The following is a 21,274-nucleotide window of genomic DNA, read 5'->3' as shown; positions in this document are numbered from 1 at the left end:
CATGGCATTTCAGAGCTGGAGATCATGATCTTCATTTAAAACCATTTAATTAAGTAAACATAAAAACAGCAATTTAAGATGTAATGGATCAAGGGAAAATGTAAGGAGCTTTAAAGAAAGTTAGGGTTTGAATCACTTTGGAAACTGATACACTGATGTATTATTTTTCAACAATTTCGATTCTTCTCTCGATTCTGGGATTAGGTCACCTGAAGATCGAGATGTTTGTGATTGGAATCTCGACTTTCATATGTAAATGATATAGAAAGTTTATATGGTAAGCAGAAAATGATCTCAATTCTTACTAAGGAGAATATAAAAAAAGAATACCTGCAAACATAGAGTAATACGATTTTGAAGTTGCAGTTAATTGCAAATGTTAGTTTGGAAATTTTGGGTGAATTCTAAGGTCGCCATTGTAGATCTTGTTTTTCAGTGTGTTAAAAATAAAAAATAAAAAAAGTGATTCCTAGCAAAATATTGAATAGTAAGATGTGGTAGTTTGGAGTGTGGAAATCCGTGATTAAACAATGGTGGCATGGAACAGAGAATATGGGTGTATGCAGATGATCTGTTATTAGTAGCGCAATCCATTTCAAACTCACGTCCAGCAGTAATGGAGTCGCTAGACGGATTTTGAAATGTTTCAGGCTATGAGGTAAGCTGGAGGAGGTCCGAGGCATTACCAATAACACTGCTATGCTTCAGAGTAAGTTTGTCTGAGAGCAGCTTCCAGTAGTGGCCGGTTAAAATAAAATATTTGGGTATCTGAATCTGGCTCACAAATGATTTAGATCAGTTAATGGATTTGAGCATGTCATGGGCATTGGAGAGATTTGAACGAGATGTTGGAAGATGGTCTGCGCTGACTCTGACCCTGTGGGGGAAGGTGAATACAATCAAAATGACGGCTGCTCCAAGAATCAATAACATACTAGAGATGCTTCCGCTCCATTTAAAAAAAGGGAACTTGGGATAGACTGAACAGGAACAGATTTAGCAAAATTACCTTTGGGAGAACAAACCAAGGATGAAATTATGGAAGTTACAGCCAACACTAGGGAGAGATGGTATGAACGTACCCAAATTTGCGGCCTATCAACTTGCATTTACAGTGCGTCACATGACACACCGTTCTCGTAAGAGGAACTGCCAGGGATGTCATTTCAGCAAAATGCAAGGGATAGCAGAAGTTACCTCCCATGACCCTTGAACTCCTCTGATGACATCACATGAAATGATGTCATTTGACCCCACCCGCAAGTGAATCACGGGAAGCGATGGAACACGACCTTTCACGCCTTGACAAAACAGGAAGTGGCCTGACATAGCATTGTTTCTAAGGGTGCCATGTTCTTTCATCATCAGCCTTTCTAACGACAGTCTTTTAAACGAGGAGAAAATTATGAAAAAGTTAGTCTTTTTTTGTCCGGGTTTCCACCCCTTGAAACTCCCCCTTCCCCACCTGTTTTTAACTATTACCGACCCCCAACCTCTTATCTGCCCTTTCCCAAACAAATTCAATGAACTTTTTCATTATTTTTTTCCTTCGTTTAAAAGGATGTCATTAGAAAATCTGACGATGAAAGGACGTTATACCGTTTCTAAGCACACCACGGAAAATATGGATACGATATAACTGTAAAGTGATATACACATCATATAAGAATGGATCACCATATGTATCATTAATATCAGTGTGATAGGCCCATATTACCAAATTACTGTGCATGCAAGCAGACGTCCAAGGCCAAAGGATAATGATGTACTATTATATAGCACTTATGCTTAAACGCTTTATATAGAACAAATAGACACACGCACCTAACCTGTTTTTCTACTCATTTATCATCCTCAGCAGGATGAAAGGCTAAGTTCACCTTGCCGGGAGTCGAACCTGCAACCTGCAGCACGCACACACATTGCGGCAGCGAGTGCTCAACCCACTGAGCTATCTTGCCGCTATAGCTGTCAGAAAACCAGCCACTCCAGAAACAAATAGCCACATGCTGCCGGCCAGAGCCCATGAGCCTCAAGTAAAAAAAAAAGTTTCACTTTTTTTGTGGTAGCAAGGGAGACCACAGGGGTAGCAAGGGAGACTTCAGGTGTCACCGGTGCGACCCGTGGCGGCCCCTAAATAACATTGTTGGGAACCGGATGACTGGACTGGATCAGAAGCTAGTTTGGGGGCCCACTGGAACCAAGGGCGGTTCTGAACACACCCTCACCAGACAACTCTGCCTCTAATATACTTTCTAAGAACTTTCTGGGTGAATTGTTCAAGACACTGGGACTGGATGCACTGAGCTCCACGAGGGCACCGATCTGGTTGAATAGAAAGGAGAAAATGAATGGATGCACCCTGTTTTGGCCAACATGGCTCCTTGAAGGTATGAAATGGTTGGGTGATCTGCTGGAAGATGGAGAGTGGACTACATTATTGAAAACTAAGGGCAAAATATAAGATTGAGGGAGTTTTGAGCCAGGACTGGTGCAGACTAGCAAGGGCACTTGGGGATGCACACTCAATACGCGAGAACGACTTGGGCGACACGGTCAGAGAACTGTCGAGGCGGGAACATTCGGTCTCATTGGTTTATAACCTCATGTTGAAGGCCAGGAGAGGGAATTTAACACTGATTGAGTAATGGCCACAGAATCTTACTGTCGCTATGGACGAAGCAATACGTGAGAGGCTTTGCAGTGACATTCCTCTTGTATCCTGAATGGAGGAGAGCGTCAAAGCAAGTAAAGCTCTTAAATAGAACTTACTGGACACCTGTTGGAATGTGTGACTGGGTATGTGTGATTCGAAGTTATGCTGGGGATGCGGGCGCTTCGAAGGGACGTTGGAACACACGATTTGGGACAGTGCTAGGGGGAGAGCATTCTGGGGGTAAGGTGGGCATGATAATGAACCAGGCTCTGAGGAAAGACAGGAACGTTTATTTTGAAACCCTGATATTAGGGGAAGATACTATTTTGGATGAATTGATCAACCTAGAGAAGAAATGGCTGTCCATCTTAATCCTCCTTGCTCATGCATTTCAGGCAGAGCGGCCATGCCCCAGGAAAGATGGCCGATGGTCTTGGCCACAGCACATAGACATTGGCCCACATGACCCCCAATGTGATAGAAACACCCTATTGTGGAAACACACCATGTTGCATGGCTTGGCTCAACAACACACATTGATTCAAAACATCTGTACAGTACATTGTATACTCTTGTCTGGTAGCCCAGGCTTCCCCAGCAACACAAAAACTGTTTCCAAATGTTTGATGTTTACAGGCTGCCTGCCATAACCATTACCACTGTACAAGGTCAGGGCTTGCTTCTTGATTTGTTACACTGACAGTAAATTGGTTGCGATATGTAGGAAGTTGCGATATGTAGGAAAAAGGGGTTATGAGAAACTTGTCCTTCTCATATGTTCGTAATCTTTGGAGGACTGGTGCAAAGTCATAATTATACTACTTCAAATGCCTACTTTGCATAGCAGACCGTTGCGAGAAAAGTGATTAAGGTACACGATGATCTCCTAGTGGCAAATGTTCATTCAATACAGAGGGGCTCAGGTGTGTAGGAATATGTCGTAATGTATATTACGTGTTATGAATGACGTGCATGTGAAGGTGTTGCTGGGCTTGTAGAATCAGAACGTGCAGTGTATGAGTGTGGCGCTACGTTCTGTGTTTGGCAGTTGGAGCTAGCTGTTTATGCCGGGTGGGATGTTGCCGGTGTCGCTCTTACCATCTTGGATTATACTGCAAGCAACCAACAATAAAAGATATTAACACTATCTTACTGTCTGGCGAGCATATGTTGACACCCGAGCTTGGTCACTGGCGACGAGGATGGTGCTGCTGCGGAGGGGGCAGCCGATGGAAAGTGACATCGCCCTCCAGTGCTGACATCCCACTCGGCGGGGCGCTGACTGGGGAGGAGGACTGCCTGTGGTGGTGGTTGGCAGTCCGAAGCGGAGCTCCCCAGCTCGTTGGCTTGTGACCACGCTGCACCCGGTCCTCTACAGCTGGTGTTTTGGTGGTGGAGGCAGAGAGTGTGAGCCGCCATAAGAGGTCTCCGGTGTCCGTGGCGGGGTGCCCACTGCCCCTGGTCCAGAGAGGGTGAGCGCCCGGGTAGCGTTGCGCGCAGAGGGTCTGGTGCCTTGTGCCCTTGTGGGCAGTCTTGAGCAGTGGCAGCCGGGGTGTTCAGGACTGGAGCTGAGAGTGGGAAGCGCCCCTCCTGTTAGGGTGGAGGTGTCGGGGTGCGGTTTGGCTGGTGTCCGGCATGCCAGTGGCTTCAATGTGCCGTTGGTGGAGGCGGCGACCGACGGCGTTCATTTACTGCAAGGTTGCCTGCCCCTACGTCCACTAGGAGGAGCTGTCGTGCGCGACCGTTTGGAGGAGGAAGGAGAAGGCGTCACGTACATTGAAGTGCATTTGGAGAGGAGGTGTCACGTGTACGTTGGACTGCATTTGGGCCCCTCATGGCGAGCGAAATGGTGAATGCGCGGAATGCGGGGTCATCCTCTACAAGGGCTGGTGACATAATTCCTTGGTCTTCCTGAGGCGTGTCCACGCATTGCGAGGAACATTCGTCTCCAGTGTTCTTGGGAAGTTTACACAGCAATAATAGTCAGAACACTCCTGAGATGCGAGTGGTGGTGGAGAGGGATGAGGCTTCCTGCCACTCCTTGCGGAAGAGGTGTTTGGAGTTGGACAGTGGACTGAGGTACTGTGTACATCCTAAGAGGACGTGTGGGCGTGGATGTCTGTCATGTGGATCTGAGGTTTGCAGCAAGGAGGAATTTTGCGACGGTTGTAGTTCCCTGCTGAACAGCCTCAAGGGCTTTGATCCGGATTTGTATGACTTTTACATGGGTCTAAAAAGTCTCACTTTGAGTGAGGATTGAAGTTTTACGTTGAGGCCAGTGTGAGTGCGTGTGAGTGCGTGTGAGTGGGTAGCGTTCGTGGCCTCTGTTGCGTCTTTGTGTAGGCCATGTGGTGCGATTGGTGTGGATGATATGTTTGTGATGGTTTGTGTAGTGGCCCTGACATGTGTGAATTTTCGTAATGCAATGTAATTCTGCAATGTAATGATTAATAACATGGTGATTTTCCTTTGCAGGGTGGGGTTCATCTAATGTCGTTTGCAACGGATGGTTTTCCTGGTACTTTGACATCATGGGTTGTAGTACATGTTTAGTGAGGCATGTGTTCTGGATTGTTAGGAGTTTTTAATAGTTTTACAGGATGGACTCTATTGCGAAATGTGTTTAACATTTTTTTCCTTTGCAGCATGGACGTTGCTGAATGTTTTCGGAACTTGTTTTACTTTTTACAGGTTGGACTTTGGGGGTGGGTTCAACTGTTTGATGGGCATTGTATTCATAATGGCATATTTCGTTGTTACTTTGGGCACGACAAACGTCTTGTGTTCAGTGGGAACTTTTCCTTCCCATGTTGCTGGGTTTTCCCAATCATTGGGGAGTTTTTACAGTTGGGGGTGTTGTGGGTGATGCTCAATACATGTTCAAGGGTATGTGTTCATGGATTGGTGATTAATGTGCGCATGCTTGTGTAATAGTGGCGAGTGTTACGCCTGTTGTACCTCCTTTATGGTGGTAGGTGTAAGTATTATTGTCCTAACCGTTAGGAGTAGGTGACTCTGATTTGGGGGCCAAGGGATTTGGGTCCTTGTTTTTTTTTTGTTATAGGTTGCTCAGGTTGCCTTGCGACTGGCTGATGATGCCATTCATGGTATGCTCCTCCTTTTAGCATCGGTTTGGAGGCCATGTAGTGTTCATGTAATATTTGGCTTTGGCTCGGGGCAGGGAGTTGTTAGGTGTTTGGCAATGGCTTGGGGCCAAGGGAGTTGTTAGGTGTTTTGGCAATGGCTTGGGGCCAAGGGTCTTATTGGGAGTTGGTGGTTGGTAGGCATATGGTTATTCCTGATGTTGAACTTCTGGTAGTTGTTCTGGTTTGGAGCTGGGTAGGAATTTAGTGTGAGGGTGCCCAGGCTCTTTAGTAGGTAGTGGGTAGTTGCTCTAGGTTGAGCGGGAGTGTACTCCGACGTGGCGGGTCCGTTGTCCTGAGGGGCAGCTCGGGACGGAAAGTGTTGGCGCTTGAGGGGTTAGAATGTTAGTGTGTCCATTTTGGGTATGTTATGGGTGTGGCAGGCCCATGTCCCAAGGGGCAGCTTGGGGCTAGTGGATGCTCTGTTTTGTTATTTTTAGCTCTCGTGGGTTGGGCTTCCGGGGCATGTAAGGTGTTGGTTATGGGTATTCAGGGTGAGGAGTTATTTTTGGTTGCTTTGGGGTTGAATCTTACATGTGAGGTTTCATCCAATTTATAACATTTTTTTAGTTGGTGGCATGTATTCTGGGGCCTGCATATGTCAGTGATTTGAGGTGAGCATCTGGTTGGGGGTAAGGTGTTTGGTGTTTTGTGGAAATGGGTACATTCCGTGCTGGCCACACGTTATGTAAGGTTGATGCATTATAAGGAAAGTTTTTCTTGTAATAGTGAACGGGGGAGGATGTGTCGTAATGTATATTAGGTGTTATGAATGACGTGCATGTGAAGGTGTTGCTGGGCTTGTAGAATCAGAACGTGCAGTGTATGAGTGCAGCGCTACGTTCCGTGTTTGGCAGTTGGAGCTAACTGTTTATGCCGGGTGGGATGTTGCCGGTGTCGCTCTTACCATCTTGGATTATACTGCAAGCAACCAACAATAAAAGATACTAATACTATCTTACTGTCTGGCGAGCGTATGTTGACACCCGAGCTTGCGTCAGAATACCATGGTTGAAATGGACAATATTTTGAAATGTAAACTCCAAACAAGCTTTGCATTTTAATCTGCACTCTAATGTAGAAGGCAGCAATACACTTTTTTTGACATTGTGCATCTCTCTTACTCTCATGTGAGATCAGCTGTACCAGTTGTGCTATTCATGATGTAATAAGTGATTTAAATTGTGATGTCATCAGTGTGCTTAGGGAAAGCCGAATGGGAGACTCATAGTTAAGGTGACGTAGCTTCCAACACCTGTCGCATTTCACAGGTTTTGTTGCATTAAATTGGCACCTTATATAAATGTATGTATATATATAATCTATTTTAATTACACGGCCACAGTAGTGGCCGTGTAGTTATGGTTAAATTGCTAATCCCAAAGGAAGAGCACTTTGTGGGCGGCTTATAACTTCGCTCTCCCTGGACGAATCTTCACCAAACTTTGCAAAAAGAGTATATGGCCCACTCTGAATTCTTTTGCAAAGTTTGGTGAGGTTTGGTCCTGGGGGGCAAAGTTATAGGGGGGGTCCCAAAATTTATTTTTTTCCCTTCGACTGAATGGGGAAAAAACTTTGCTCACGCCTACAGCCCAAACCGCTGGATGGATATTCACCAAATTTGCAGCAGGAGTAGCGGCTTGGACCCGAAAGAGTGCTTTTGTCAATTTGGTGAAAATCCATCTAGTAGTTTTTGAAACAATGACCAAAAAGTAGGTCACAAAAAATGTGTGATATCTATGTCCAGTCCGTGGACACACTTCCCTGTTCGCTCTGCAGACAGTGTTCTGATTGGCTAATCGGCTTGCGTCATGTCCGCGGACATGCATCGTGTTCGCTGATTGGATGGTGAGAAGCGTGAAGTGCATCAGATTTTTGGAAACGCCCGCCATCTTGGATTCGCAGACAGCGGCCGATGTCCGCGGACATCGTGGTAAAAACATATGAAAAAACACAGCATTCCACTTGTAAAACATATCAAATAATATCTGGGGATGTGAGGGGTGATGAGGATGGGATGGGATATGGCTGCAAGAAGCAAAAAAAACGGGTGGTTTTTTCCGCAAAAGTCTGCGAACAGTTTGGATGTTAGCAAACAATCCTGTGAAAGTTTGCGAACACCTTAGCATTACTGGGTTGGTTGAATGCAGTTCTTGGATGGCTTATAACTTTGGCGCCACTTAATGGAACTGCATCAAATTGTGCATGTATATTCCTGGGCTGATTCTTCTGAGTGAGTATGCAAAGTTTGGTGGGATTCTGTCATGAGGGGGCAAAATTAGAGGGGGTCTCAAAATAATGTAAAGGCTTATAAATGAGGTGCCATTGACGAATCTACACTTAATTTGGCAAACTAATAATAGATCAAGATATAAATGTGTTTGCAAGGTTTGGTGGGATTCTGTCAAGAGGAAGCAAAATTAGAGTGGGGATCCCAAAATATTGTAAAGGCTTATAAATGTGGTGCCATTTGACAAATCTACACAAAGGTTTGCAAAAAGATTATAGATCTAGATTTAGATGTTTTCGTAAAGTCTGAATGGATTTTGTCAAGTGGGGGCTAGGTTATAGGACGATTGTATGCGCATACATTTGACACTTTTGAAAAAATAAAACATGGGTGGATTTCCAGCAAACTTGCCTAAGGAGCATTGGCAAGGACCTACAAGCATGGTTTTGCAAATGTGCCAGTGTTTTATTATTTGACAAGTGTCATAATGTAGCTACAAAAAATAGTGGTATACCTTTAGTGACTGAGGGGTAGCCTGTGGCCATGGGCAGTGGCCAGATTGTCCAGGTCATGGAATAAGGTCATGATCCAGACAATCTGGCTACTGGCCATGACCACAAGGGACAAAACATAGGATTAAAGTGGCCATGTCCACCTGGGTCTGGCTTTGTGCTGAAGTTATTCGAAATTAGGTTAGATTTGAAAGGGAAGAAAAATGTGCTCGTGGTAATATGGTCATAGGGTTCTCTTTTTGCCTTCTGCAGGCTGCTATGGAAAGCGAAGAGGGGCCCTGTATGGAACCCTCACCTTCCCTTTCCATGGTGGCCATCCTGGAAAAGGAATTTCCTTCCTACACCGGGATGCCATTGGCGTCCCAGTGTTGGAAGAAAAATCCTATTTTATAGCACCCCGTGTTCCCGCTTTGGGAACCTAGGGTGCTAATGGCCTTCATCCCCCATTTCAGGGGCTGGAATGGGGGGATAATGGTCCAGAGACCTCGTTATCCACCCTCGCTTCACTTGGTCTGATAACTTGGGCTGCTGGGCCGGTATCCACCGTTCCAGTCCCTGGAACAGAGGATGAACGCCACAATATTCCCATTAGCATAGCACACAATGCAAATGGAAATGTTGTAAAATCTTATTTAGTCTATGTACTTTACTGAGAAATATAAAGTAGATGGAGTCTATACATTTTTTTTTTAGTTCTATTTTTTAACTGTGAAAGATGATTCGTAAAGGAATATGTCGTTTGTTGTTTTTGGATGCATTTGTTCTGGCAGGAGAGCTGAGAACGAAAGGTGGGGAGGGAAATGAGAGAAGAGCAACCAAACACTAATATGGAGGGGTATGTGGACAAGGGAAAATGTTGCACATGTGTTATTTCTAAGTTATGGGGCACTGTTTCTCATGCTCCTTGATTACAGCAGTGGTGGTGGCTCTTGGGGAGGAGGGATGGCATTAGCTGATGCCATTTTAAGATAAATAGCAGTTTTGCTAAAAGTATGTACTGTGTGCTAGATTGTTAATGGATAATGAGTAGGAATAGGTGTTGGAGCTGTGCAAGGGAAATTCTGAAGTTGGAAGCTCCTAGATCAGTAGAAAATGCAGTTCCGAACTGTCCGCCAAGCAGAGATCTTATCGTGAAGTACGGACGGGTTCTCAGACACGTGATCATGCCGCGCGCCAGCGTATGGTCATGTGGCACTGTCCGGAAGGTCCGCTATGAAGTCAGATGTTCGTAGATGTCTACGGATGCTAAACTAGTTGACATAGTTGCAAGAAGTGTAGAAGTGTTAAAAATTATTTCAGATGGTGTGAAATGGCAGAGTTTTGGGTAAGTATGATATTAGTAAGTTGTAGGAAAATAGCGTGCACTGGTAAAAACCTATGAAAAAACTTTGTTAAAGGGACGCTATGGTTAAGATGCACTAATAAAAACCTATGAAATTCAATGAAAAAACTTTGTTAAACGGACGTTATGGTTCCAAGTAAAACTGAAAAACACCTGAAATTCGCCAGTTATGGTAAGCTAATCAACCATAACTCGCGCCACCACCGTGCACTGCTAAGACTAACACCCAGGACATCAAAGATGACATCCTATTCCACCCCTGTGCTCCTTGCTTCCCAGTGTTTCTTGTGTACCCAGTGCCCTTGTACCAGAGTATCGTTTGAACCTTGAACACCGGTTCGATTCTTATGGGAACGCCATGTGCCCTCCAGTGCCCCATCAGCTTTGCCAGTGCTCTAGGCAGCCCTCCCATTGCCCATGTTCCCCAGGGTTCCTTGTTCCCCCAGTGCTCCTTCCACGCTCTTTGGTTCCCCGGTGGTCTGTATTCTCCCCAGTGGTTCTTGCTCCCATGAAGGACTCCCTCCATCCCACAGTGCTCCTTCAGCTCACTCCTACTGTTTCTTCTGTTGGGAAGTATTCAGCACCCATAACCCCTGTCCCCCTGGCTTTGCTAAAGTTTGTTTCATCACTCGCTTGCTCCTCTGCATCTTCAAAGAGAATGTCCAATGAAAGTAGACAGCCGTTTCACTTGTGGCAGGTCTTGGCTGCTGGAGCTGCCAAAGAGCACTGCGGCAGATGCTGGCTGATGGAGCTACCGGGAGCACTGTGGCAGGTGCTGGCTACTGTTGCTGCCACGAGGCACTGTGGCAGGTCTTGGCTGCTGGATCTGCCGGTGGCTCAGTGGAAGGTCTTGGCTACTGTTGCTGCCACAGGGCATTGTGGCAAGACTTGGCAGCTGGAGCTGCCAGGGGGCCCTGTGGCAGGTGCTGGATGCTGTTGCTGCCACAGGGCACTGTGGCAGGACTTGGCTGCTGGATCTGCCAGTGGCTCTGTGGCAGGTCTTGGCTGCTGGAGCTGCCAGGGGCACTGTGGCAGGTCTTGGCTGCTGAGCTGACAGGGGGCACTGTGGCAGGTGCTGGAGGCTGCTGCTGCCACAGGGCACTGTGTCAGGTCTTGGCTACTGGATCTGCTGGTGGCTCTGTGGCAGGTCTTGGTTACTGTTGCTGCCACCGGGAACTGTGGCAGGTCTTGGCTGCTGGAGCTGCCGTGGCACTGTGCCAGGTCTTGGCTGCTGTGGGAGGTGCTGGATGCTGTTGCTATCACAGGGAACTGTGGCAGATGATGGCTGATGTTGCTGCCACGGGGCACCGTGGCAAGTCTTGGCAGCTGAAGCTGCATGGGGCGCTGTGGCACGTCTTGGCTGCTGGAGCTGTCTGGGACACTGTGGAAGGCCTTGGGTGCTGGAGCTGCCAGGGGGCACTAGTGAAGGTTTTGGCTGCTGGAGCTGCTAGGGTTACTGTGTCAGGTGCTGACTGACGTTGCTGCCAGGGGTACTGTGGCAGGCGCTGTCTCCTGGGGAATACTAGGGGGCACTGTGACAGGTGCTGGCTACTGGAGCTGCCATGGAACACTGTGGCAGGTGCTGGCGGATGAAGCTGCTAGGGACACTGTGACGGGTGCTGGCTGCTGTAGCTGCAAAGGGGCACTGTGTCAGGTACTGGGTGCTGTTTCTGACAGGGGGCACTGTGGCAGGTGTTCGCCCCAGGGACTGCCATGGGGTACTTTGGCAGGTTTTGGCTGCAGTTGCTGCCAGGGGCCACTGTGACAGGTCCTGGCTGCTGAACCTGAGAGGGACACTGTGGCAGGTGCTAGCTACTGTTGCTGACAGGGGGCACTGTGTCAGGCAACGGATGCTGGACATGCAAGGGCCACTGTGGCAGGTGCTGGCTGATGAAGTTGGCAGGGGGCACTGTGGCATGTGCTGACACCTGGAGCTACTAGGGGGCACTGTGACAGGTGCTGCTGGCTGGAGCTGCCATATAACACTGTGGCAGGTGCTGGCGAGTGCAGCTGCCAGGGGTACTGTGGTGGGTGCTGGCTGCTGGACCTGCCAGGGGCGCTGTGGCAGGTGCTGGCTGCTGTTGCTGACAGGGGGCACTGTGGAAAATGCTCACTCCAGGAGCTGCCAGGGGCACACTGCAGGTCTTGACTGCTGTTGCTGACAGGGGGCACTGTGGAAAATGCTCGCTCCAGGAGCTGCCAGGGGCACAATGCAGGTCTTGACTGCTGTTGCTGACAGGGGACACTGTGGTATTGTGTTCACTCCAGGAGCTGCCAGTGGGCACTGTGGCAGGTATTGGCTGCAGTTGCTGCCAGGGGGCACTATGTCAGGCAATGGATGCTGGACATGCAAGGGGTGCTGTGGCAGGTGCTGGCTGATGAAGGTGGCAGCGGACACTGTCAGGCGCTGGCTGCTGGAGCTGCCAGAGAGCACAGTGGCAGTTTCTGGAGGATGGAGCTTCCAGGGGCACTGTGATGGTTGATGGCTGCTGAAGCTTCCAGTGGGCCCTGTGGCAAGTGCTATTGCTGCGGTTCCTGCCAGGGGCACAGTGGCAGGTGCTGGGTGCTCGGGTTAGCAGGGGGTACTGTGAGAGGTGTTTATGCTGGGGCTAGCAGGGGTACACTGTTGCAGATCTTGGCTGCTGTTGCTGCCACGGGGTACTGTGGCAGGTGCTCGCTCCAGGAGCTGCCAGAGGGAATTTTCCAATTCGTAGCCATCTACTGTCCTCATCGAATGTCTTGCTAAAACATTTGTGGAAAATATCATGTTAACACACGCAAAGCACTAAAAAGACTTTGGAACCAATGTGCATATAGGGCACAGACCGGTTACATTCCTATCCATGACTGATCCGGAGATCTCCAGGGCCTGTACGGAAAAGTAAACACAAACCTCCTAATTTAGATATTGACATCACAGAAAAGGCTACTTCAAGGAGTGTCTCCAGTCTTTCATACTAAGGAGTACCACAGGAAGTGACATAACAAGTAGTTGCCATGAGGAAGCAAAGAAACAACGTTTGTGGTGTGAGATATAAGAATGGTCACTAATGTTACATGTGGTGCAACTTCATGGTTAAGATAAACAATAGTTTGAGTTGTGAACTGAATCCATTTCAGGGACTGTAGATAAGGCAAAGATCAGGTAATTTGCCCAAGATCACAAAGGTTGGTTAAGTGGTGAAACCTTGCCCAAGATCACACATGTTGGTTAAGTGGTGAAACTGATTTGTTGTAGCTTTAAGTAATTGCCCCTTAATATTTTCAAAGTTGTAAATATTTTTTTAGGTTTCAGGTACACAAATTGCAAAGTACAGCATTAAAACAAAGTATGGTTTTAGCTTTAGAGTCACAGTGGATCTGCCTAAATAAATCTCCCTTGGGTTTTACAATTGTTGTGATTATTTCACACAGCATGCAGCATTATGCGCACCTCCCATTTCTAATCACCTGCCATTCGCACCTCCAAAGGGACAAGAGTCCTTACCAATAGCCTCTTCACTGCTTTGTCAGCATCAGTTAGCCTCCAATTGCGCTAAGAAGAGATATTTCACATATCGTTGAACCGCTCTGATGCCCTGGACTTCAAATGTCACAAGAAAGTGCGAGTGAGGGGGAAGGCTTTGATCCTGATGGCGCAAGCTGGGACATTTGCGGGATGTCGGACACAACATATTAGATCGGGGCAGTCATGCAAAATACGGGATGGTTGGCAGCCTGAGTGGCCAAGGCAAAAGTGGTAAAAACAGAACACCATTGCCTCCACATTAAAAAAGTTGATTTATGGGACCACCACAACATGCAGATCATGCCCCCCAATCCTCTGTTGCTAGGGGGTTTTCAATGTTGGCGTTCAATGTTCAAGGTTAAACTCATTTCTATTTGCATTATCCTGCATTCCGGAGCCTGGAACTCTTTTACTCCCGGGCAAATAAATTATAATCTATTATCCCATGCATTTTGTACAGTTGGATTGTCGACTAATCCCTCCCTATGGCATAGTTCTGTAAGTATGCTCTTAAAAAATGTCTCACTCATTGTCTAGCTAGCTATAGTGTTGCTTCATGCATAATAATAGTGCCCTTGATACGTTGCACACCACAAAGTCATTTGTTTTTGCACAGACAAATAATAATATAACTCTACGTCAGCATACCTGCACCTTTCTGGTAGCTTCTAATTTATATCCACTATATATTCTATACGTATGTTTACCTTTCTCGTTGCTTCAAATCTGTCTCCATGCCTGAGCACTGTTACATTCTGCAAGAGTGCAAATATGATTCTTGTGTCTAAGCTGGTGTGTGTAGCTTCTTTATACAGCTAGTGACCTGTGCCCTGCATCTAAGATTACACCCTCCATATCGATGTACCCTCATCACGGACTGGTAATGTTGCTCTTGAGATGCCACTTGTTTATTATACAGATTGTAGCAGGGAAGTGAAGTTACCCAGTGAACTGCGCCAAGTTGCAAATAATACATCAAAACAATTGTAGTGTATTTTAATTTCTTAAAACAGCCTGACAAGTGTTTCGAGCAAAGCTCTTCCTCTGAGGCAGTAGCTTGATTTAAATGAGATGTAATTATAATTCTGAATTACAAATGCAAATGCACAATTTTGAATAGCGGCCTTTCGGCAGAGAAGTGATTCAAGGGAGAGCCTACTCCCTTGAATCACATTATCCTACTGTCTCAGAGGAAGAGCTTTGCTCGAAACACGTGATAGGCTGTTTTACTAAATTAAAATACACTACAATTGTTTTGATGTATTATTTGCAACCTGCCGCAGTTCACTGGCTAACTTCACTTCATTGCTTCTCTGAGGGTACTTGGTCAAGGCACCCTCAACTTAACAGTCGAACGCTGCCGCAGTTACAACCTTGAACTTTGGCATTAGCGCCTTCTTGACCTTCTTCCTTGCTCAGATTGTAGCAGGTCTGAAGGGGGTATGAGGCCCAGAAGTGGGTACGCAGTGGGTACCCATTTATACTTTTATGAATGCTAGTCAGAATATCAAGCTATGGGTTGTGATTGCATTGAGGAGGTATGGGGACGTGATCAGGGATTCTGGATCTCCTAATTTCTTTGCTTCAATAGTGGGGTCAAAGTCGTCGGTGTCCTCAGACCCACAAACCCTTAAGATGGCCCTGCTGATTGGTGGATGCTCCTATCAAGAGAGCTCTAATAATACATAGACTCATGATGAGAACCCACCAAAAGAAGTCGATTCATCAATAAGAAAAGCACTAGGAGATCCAGGTATCCCAGGAGGCAAAACGGGGAAGCCAGCTAACTCCATGCACAGTATCTACAATGGTTGGGTGGGTCCTGGATGAGCCACAGTGGAGCTGAAGCCCAGTACCGATGAAACACCATTCTTCTGGGCCACTGAACCCTCCTAGTTCAAGATATTTGGTCGACAAGGTTTTATGAGGGAAACATTGCAGTGACCCAGGAATGGCACCAGTGTGGGACAATCAGTGCAGCCAGCAAGGAGGACAGGATGGAGGGCGACAAACAGCCCAGAAAAGACATCCAACAATCAAAAGAAGAAACTTGGTCAAACACACAGGAACCAGAGTCCAGCCAGTAGGCCACACCTGTTCCTAAAACTCAGCAGCCCACCCTCAAAGTATCCTCCAAAATGTCAGGTCAGAATCTGAGAAAGGGACAACGTTTAGTTTACATTGACATAGATTTTAATTGTAATTGGTTATTTATAACGTGCTTAATACCCATAGGTTTCTAAGCGTGGACCCGGGGGTGGGACCTGTGTTGCTCTGCATCGTCTTGCTTCCAAGGCGAGTGAGTTGCCCCTAAACCATCCTCCCGAGACATAGGGTTATCAGATACTGCTGTGCATGCGGGATTATGGAAATGTATGCATCCTTGGTTAGTATTACATGGCAATCGTTACGCCAGTCTGCTGCACATTGAGTGTCACATATGGGAATTAAGCCTTAGTTCTTAAACTAATAGCTTAAGAACATATTAAAATACAAACACATCCATATTAATAGTTATCATGGATCTACGATGATTTGCCTTTTTTTGTCGGATTACATTTCGCTGATTTTCTTTTGCTGATTTTACCGCTTTTTTACTGCAAAAAGCAGGAAGAGGCCTCGTGCACCGCACCTTCTCACCCCCACCCCCTTTCTATATACCTTAATCAAACTTACCATTTGTATGTTTGTGGTTAAACAAAAGTGGCAAAAAAACCGACGAAAAAAATCACTCAAAGTGTAATTTAGCAAAAATGGGTAATACTGTTATATTTGAATTGACCACTTTTTCATCATAATGTCTGGGTTTACACGCATCACACTGGGAGCTGGTGCACTATTCACAGAGTCAATATAGCTAGAATTGCCAAGGATCCAGGACACTGTGCAATACTGTGATAATCCAATCAGCTTAATTCTTACCCCCTACCTGCACTTTTGGACACCTACTGTCTGAATTTACCCTTGCACCTGCCACCTGCTGGCCGCACTTCTTGTTATTGTTTTGGTCCATGTACAGCACTTCCCCACTCCTCTTTCCCCTGGCACTTTCCCCCTCCTGTCTCCCCTGCACTTGCGTGATCTCAATGTCACTTGGCCTAGTAAGATGGTTGTCTCTGTCCTCCCTCTGTTCCCCCTTCCTTGCCTTGTCGCGCCTTGAAACACTTGTGTATAGGCGTGTTACAAATGCCATATCATATCATATTCGAGAGTAGCCTATATCATATAAACGCTGGTAAGATTATGTGCACAATTGACGGTTGGACTATATTTAAAGAGGTTACTTTTAGATCATTCGATTGACATGCACCGTCAGTTCTTTGAACCGCATTAGGAATTTGGTGAAATTTCCAGCAGATGTGCCACCAAACTTGGTTACCATCGCAGCCACTCGGCCTGGCAGATTTACTGCAAGATCACGAGTGGGCTGAATACAGGATTGGACTAAATTTTCGGAGTCCTCTGGACTCTATGGGAATTTTCAGGACTTAAAGCAGGCAGTAATTACAGCCGAGGTACATCCTACAAATACTGGTGTTAAACTGCAGTATTTACCTCCCTCACCTGGCTGGAGGTTAGTCCTCCATTTTAACCCTAACAGAGAATTCAATGATGCTGTAAATATGGTAGCAATTCCATTACAACCAAATAAGAGACAGGAATATTCTTAGCACCAGACATTTACCACACTCCCAACCTCGTAATGAGCCCTTCTGTATTTTAGAGGAAGGGTAACATTTAGGGTTGATCAGTGTATGCACTATTCATGCTCATTCAGTGCTCATTTTTCCAGATAGGGGTTTTGCGAATGCTGTGGGAGTTGAGTTGTGAACCCTTTCTTCTGGATAAAGCTATACGTTTAGTAAGAGTTGTCAGCGCTGTCTCCAAACCCTACGGATCCAGAGCCACTTTAATGGGGGCACCCCCTTACAAGAATCCTTCAGGTTCTGTGTTTGATCAATTGTTGGTGTATCTCATACTCCTAGGGGTGTGGTGGGGGAGGAGATGTACCTTACCACAGATGCCCATTCAATCATGGACCAAATGAAGATAGAATCAGCTTCGCAGTGAGATGAGGAACGTCAATGTCCACTCTCCCTGACATCCCCAACTAAGAGCGGTTGCCCAGCACAATATGATAACTGGAGGAAAGGCACATTATCCTGTGTACATGGAAGCCATCTGATAGCAGAGAAGAGGTTGAAAGAAATACTAGAAAAATGTAACTTACATATATTTTTTCGCAAAAAAACGAAAGAATGTTTATTTTTTCCTAGATATATTAAGGCAGGGGTCTGCAACCGTTGGCTCTCCAGATACTTTGGACTGCAACATCCAATAATGCTCACCACAGACTAGGCTGGCTAGGGGTCATGGGATTTGTAGTCCAAAACATCTGGTGAGCCAAAGGATGAATCCTGTAGTCAGTGCTCTGTTACCACACTGCAAAGTGAGTTGCAGAGAGTTGCAGCTGTCCTGTGTTTTCCTGTGCTTGCAGTTGTGACGGTCTCATCTCCTGTTACTTGTGGGGAGCAGCCCACTCACCTACTTTGCCTGGCTCTGAACTTCCAGCTTTCCACTATCATGATCCCCGCCTCATGGACTTTGACCATGCTTCCTCCTCGGTCCGCCTATCAGCCGCCAGACTTATAACATCACATCCGAGGAGAAGCCCCGGGTGAAGTCTGGGCTAAGTCAGGACGCTGCTGTCTGCAGCTGTCTGCTGATGGCCGCTTTAACGTATGTCTTTTGCTTTTTGATTACTATGCTTGCTTTACTATTTTCTCGCTGTCATAGCTTGGCCCAGCAGTCTGTATCTTTCCTGGCTTCCCCGTTCTTAGTGCTCTCAGTTTCGTCACTCACTGATTTGCTTTATCTTAATATTTTAGTGCTTTTTACTCCTGTTATCCTCCAAACACACAGTTCTTTTGTAACCTTTTCTCTTGGTGTGAATCTTCCCATTCCACTTTTAACTCCTTTCGTCCACTAACCCCCATTTTCTACTTGTAATCTTTCTAATCTCTCTTATCCCTCGTGTTCCAATTTTCCACCTTCAATCAAGCTTGCTCTTTGGAATGCATGTTCCCTTTGTAATTAATCTCACTCTGTTCTTGATAACTTCCTACGTCTCCATTTTCTTTGTATTACCGAGACTTGAATCTCTCCTAACACGACTATCACTGCATCGCGTTCTACTTCTGCTACATCCTTTCTGCACCACCCCATTCCACGGCCCCTCTGACCATCAGGGTGGGACTAGCATTCTCTATCGTTCTACTTTTAGCCCTGCCCCTGTTTCTTCCTCTTTTGAGAATTTGTATACTTTATTTTTGAATCCCTATTCTTTGGCTTTCTTGTTGATCTGCCGCCCCTCCTCGACCAATGAGTTCCTTCTGTGATGATCTTGATGCTTTGCTGTCTGTTGTTTTAACTTCTTCTACACCTGGAATTCTCTTGGACGGTTTTAATCTCCTTTGTTCTGTCAATCCGTCGGTTCCTTTGCTTTTTATTCTTGACTCTTACCATCTTTCTCCCATTCCTATCCCTTCTTCCCATGTCTCTGGTTCTTATCTTGATCTTATGTATTCCTCTCCACTAGCAACCTCTTCTGTGTCTGCCGTTCCTGTATATTCTTCTGATCATTTTATTCTATTCTTCTGTGTGCTTCCTCTTCCTTGCTCTCGTGCTGTTTCGTCTGCACCCTCTCACAACCCCACTTATTTTCGCAATGACCTTTGTGCCTTTAATACTAGTCTTCCCTCACATCCATTGTTTGCAGCTATTCCTGCAGTCGATGCTGCTTCTCTACGTTCTTCTTCTCTTTCCTCTTCACTTGACTCTCTGTAACCAGCTTTCTCTTTCTGACCTACTCCAAAGCCATCACAACACTGGCTCACGTTGCAGCTTTATTCCATGCCTGAAATGTCGCTGGTGCAAATCATATTCTGATTCTTTCCTCGTTTCACTCTCTTTATGGGGAAGCTGTTCTATTGGCTAAGGACTCCTTCTATTGAGATCTTCTTAATTCCCCGTCCTCTCATCCCGTCATCTTTTTCAGAATGTGTGATTCATCACAAGTTGGGCAGTATCCCGGTGGTAAATCCGCCGGGATACTGCCCAATGCAATTAGCGTTACTGCAACTTGGTAATAGCGTGGATCCCAAGTTGTGGTGGTGCGGTAAGTCCCCATTTCTTCTAAGTCCACTGGACCCAATTTGGTATATCCGGCTCAATGACCATGGCGCTTATAGCGCTACAGTGATTGCACCAAAAGTGGGTGGAAAGTTGGCAGATTTACCCCTAACTCATAGTGTGGCAGAGTGGTAATCCAGTGGAAATAGTGTTACCGCTGCATTTTTACTGCTCTGCCCAACTTGTGATGATGCTCTCTGTCTCACTTACTTTCCCCTCCTCCTGACCTGACTCTTGTTTCTTCTCTTTCGGTTACTGATTCTGCCTCTTATTTTTCTTCAAATGTTACTGCTCGTCGTGTTGCTATTGTTCCTACTTCCTCTTCTTCTACTCCTTCTCCTTTCCCTCGCTCTTCTGTTTTGTCATCCTTTCTCACAATTTCCACTTCGGATACGATGCAATTGGTAGCCCGAGTGCAACCTACTGCTACTCCTTCTGATCCGCTTCCTTCTTTATTTATATCTAAGGTCTATCCTCCTATAGTGTCTTATATTTTTTCTCTCCTTAATATGTATCTTCTTTCCTCAACTCTTCCTTCTTCATTTAGCATGAAATTATTCTTCCTATCTTGAAAAGGTCTTCTCTTGATCTCTTTCACCCTTCTAATTGTAGGCCTATATTTCTTCTTCCTGATCTTTCTAAGCTTTTGGAACATCTGGTCTATTCTCAAGTCTCTTCTTTTATATCTGCTAATTCTAACCTCCCTCGTTTCCAATCTTCTTGTTGTTCACTTCATTCTACTGGAACTACTCTTCTTTCAGTTTGTGATTCGTTACTTTCAGCTCATTATTCTAAACATTTTTCTCTCTTAATTTTACTTGACTTATCTGCTGCTTTTAATACTGTTGGTCATGCCTTGCTTCTTTCTTCTCTCTCATCTTTTGGGTTTTCCGGTTCAATTCTTTCATGGTTTCATTCTTATTTTTCGAACCGCACCTACTCGGTTCTTAAGTCCTCTTAAGTCTTCTGCCACTGTCTATCTTCTTTCTGGGGTTCCCCAGGGTTCTGTCTTGGGGTCCTTTCTTTTCTCCCTTTATAATTCTCCCTCTGCTTCTATTATTTCTTCATGCGTATTGTCTCACCATTTCTATGTTGATGACACTCAATATTTTCGTTCTCACTCTTCTTTTACTCCTGTTATTCATGACACTTTGATATCCTGTCTCTTGGCTATTAAATCTTGGATGGATGACCATTATTTTGTATTAAATTCTTCTAAGATGGAAGTACTCTTTCCTCCTCCTTCTGCACCTGCTTCTATTTATTTCCCCCGTCTTTGCTTCCAATTGCTTCTTGCGCCTGTAATCTGGGCCTTAATTTGACTCTGAGCTTCCTTTTCTCATCATATTTCTTTACTTTCACACTCGCGTCAGGCTCACTTCGTCAACATCCATAAGGCAAGGCACTTTCTTACTTTCAGTGCAGCTAAACTCTTAATTGCTTCTCTTATCTTTTCTCACCTATTCTATTGTTCTTGTATTCTTTTTGGTCTTCGCATCTAGCGATTGGCTCCACTTAAGCTCAACTTAATCTCTTCTATTCGTCTCCTATGTTCTCTTTCGCCTCGTGATTCTATTTCCCTGTCAATATCGTCTCTTGGTTGGCTTTCCTTTCACTCTCGTCTCAAATGTAATTTTCTTTGTATGGTCTTTAAATCTCTCCATAATCTTTCTCCTCCTTATCTTTCATCT

General features: G+C 45.7%; 1 protein-coding gene across 1 annotated transcript in view; it reads right to left on the bottom strand.

Annotated features, from left to right (window-relative positions):
• Positions 1-21,274, bottom strand: part of CACNA1S (calcium voltage-gated channel subunit alpha1 S) — a 596,588-nt gene that overhangs the window by 292,807 nt on the left and 282,507 nt on the right. The window lies entirely within an intron of this gene.

This window comes from Ambystoma mexicanum, chromosome 13, assembly GCF_040938575.1.
Source record: "Ambystoma mexicanum isolate Mex_15411 chromosome 13, UKY_AmexF1_1, whole genome shotgun sequence".
NCBI lineage: Eukaryota > Metazoa > Chordata > Amphibia > Caudata > Ambystomatidae > Ambystoma > Ambystoma mexicanum.
This window is presented reverse-complemented; position numbering and strand designations above follow the sequence as displayed.